Below are 2,805 nucleotides of genomic sequence, written 5' to 3'. Positions count from 1 at the left end.
ATCCCCATTTCCTCCTTCCACCACCATAACCACTGTTTATATGACTTTATTTATAGATGCCACATGCAAGTAAGATCACACAATAAATACTTTCTGTGCATGGCTTATTTCATTCAGTATAATATCCTCCAGGTCCATGTATGTTGTGGCAAAATGGCAAGACTTCCTCTTTAAGGCTGAATAATATTCCATTGTGTGTAGTTTGTGTCACATTTTTTATTCATCCATTGACAGACATGTTTCCACATCATGGTTATTGTTAATAATGCTACAGTGGATATGAGTGCAAATATCATTACTAGGTGGTAACTATTTTATATCCTTTGGCTATATACAAAGAAGTGGGATTATTGAGTCATATAGTAATTCTGGTTTTAGTTTCTTTAGGATTCTGCGTACTATTTTCCATGATAGTTGCACCAATCTATATTCCCATCAGTAGTATACAAGGGTTCTCTTTTCTCCACACAGTTTCCAACATTTGTTATCTCTTGTCTTTTTATAGCAGTTATCTTAATAGGTGTGAGATATCTTTTTTATGATAATATTATTGCATTTAATGTCATTTCTTAAAGACTAAAATCAAATTCTTTAATGTGTTAATCAAGCAAGGCCAGTTCAGATTAGAGAAAATGTACATCACCAGCTTCTGACAACAAAAGTAAGAAAGTGAAAGCTCTACCTACAATTTGTATAATTTAGGTCAGGTGACATGAAGACAGAAGGATAATAAAATTATTTATTTTATAATTATGGACATCGAAGGAAATTGTGACAGCAGAGTCCTTTTCCAACACAAAATTATGCCCATTTATTTAGCTAGAAACACTAGCTTGAGAGGTACCAGTATATTCCATTTGTAATAATTTCTTAACAGTAAAAAATTGTCTTATATTTGCAGTATGTTGAGGAAAATAACGACTCATGAGTCTTTTTTTCCTTTGAGTCTCAGTCACTGAGAGTTCAAAGTACTTTGGGAGAATCTTTACGTCCTGGATGGCCTGATGAATGCATTAAAATCAAGCAGTATATTTGTATCCTGAAAATACTCTTAAAATCTATATAAATGTTGTATGGATTGTGGGGCTCAGATTTCTCCTACTGGCACTATGACATTTGAAGCACACTTGTTATGAAAATTTCACACCAATTTTGTTATGTTCCTTCTTCGTTAGCCTCTGTGCTTCGTTTCCCGTTTTCTTCCCTTATTGTTCCGCTGCTCTCTTTTCTCTGTCAGCTATTTTCTGTTGCCTCAGAACTTCTGCTTGCCAGGCTGCTATTACTCTTCTTGCCAGGAATCCAACTCGGCTAACTCAAAAGAATAAAAGGCATGTCTTGTGTGCTGCTAATATACTAGAGAAAACCTATGCCACCATCTGGAATGCCAAAATGTAATGGCTCTCTCCCTAATAACAGTTTTCTGAGTTCTCCATATAATAGGTGACATGTTCTTAAAGTAGTCAGGCTCCAGCTGTTCCAAAGAATTCTGTTGAGTGGCCACATTTCCACTCCTTCCATCTTTACGCTTTTGGGAGCATCTTCTTCCCAGGACGTCCACTCTTCCACATCCGTCTACTTAGGAAATGATTCCCTCCTCTGCCAGATCTGCATATTAATCTCTTTAGAAATGAGAATACCATTGCTAGGCAAGTACAAACTGATGGCCAGGGTAGCAATCAAAAATCACCCCTTTTCCGCCCATTCGCCCTCACACAGGAAGCCTGCTTGTGCTGCTGGGTTCTTCCAAACTCCTGAGCCGCATGTTCAGTCTCCACCCCGCTCCTTCAAAGCAGAGGGCGTGCTCCATCCCAGCCACCATTCCCATAGCACAGGTGCCAAGGCCACCTTTTCAGAGATTGCTTGTACTAGTTTTCATTTGCATTTTTCGGATGATTAGTAGTGGAAGGAAGGCTGGGAAGTGTGACTTTAAATTTGAAATGATACACCTATGGAAGGGTTTGATTTGAAAGTGACAGGAGGAAGCAGGCTGAACATAGGTCATCTGTTTTGCTGGCATAGGTGGCAGCAGACGCAGTGCCTCAGGACAATCAGACCAATCGGGCATCATCGTTTCTAAGAGTTTTGCCTAGACCTCTTTTTCTAACCCTGCAAACAGTTCTGCTGGAAATGCATTTTTTCTTACCCCAACTAATTAAAGCTGCCTACCTGTGCCCTTCTCGTTCCTCTTTCTTGTTAACAAAACTGACTTTGTTGTGAGAAGCAATATGTGCCAGCTTAATGAACTACATTTCCCAGGCCCTTTTCCATCACCGATGTGAGAATAGTCACAAGACTAACTTCCAGCTGGTGAGATATAAGTAGGAGGTGGTGCATCAAGCTTTTGGGAAAATTCCTCAAGACGTGAACTGACCTCAGAGGGTCCCACGAGATAATATCCTTCTGCTAGAGAGGTATGTGCCACCTACCCCAATTAGATTTCTATTTTATTATTGTTACTTGAAATCGTAGAGTACATAGTCAGTGGGAAGTATCTTCAAAAACAAACTCATATCCTGAAATACATTTGAAATCATAAGGCATGAGGATAAGAAACATTTGGCCTCCTGTGGTATGGCAGTAATTCACCCAGGAGACGTAGAATGTTTTTCTGGCTCTATAGATAGTTTTGTACCCACTGTCATTTTACCCAAATCCAATTCAAGATATGTAAGGAATCTCTGGGTGCAGATTGGCCAAATTCTTCTATGGATAATGTTAGTGCAGGAAATATTTGACAGGCCAAAACCCAGAACCCAAGACTATTGCCTTGCCTTTATTGCAGGTAAATTTTGAATTATGGAGACT

At 39.1% G+C, this 2,805-nt stretch overlaps 1 pseudogene; it reads right to left on the bottom strand.

Annotated features, from left to right (window-relative positions):
- Window positions 1-501: 501 nt before the first annotated feature.
- On the bottom strand, window positions 502-1,819 carry LOC111757145 (receptor-binding cancer antigen expressed on SiSo cells-like; annotated as a pseudogene).
- Window positions 1,820-2,805: the final 986 nt, after the last annotated feature.

Source organism: Cavia porcellus, unplaced genomic scaffold (assembly GCF_034190915.1).
Source record: "Cavia porcellus strain 051 isolate PalLab524CR breed Dunkin Hartley unplaced genomic scaffold, mCavPor4.1 scaffold_3, whole genome shotgun sequence".
Lineage (NCBI taxonomy): Eukaryota > Metazoa > Chordata > Mammalia > Rodentia > Caviidae > Cavia > Cavia porcellus.
This window is presented reverse-complemented; position numbering and strand designations above follow the sequence as displayed.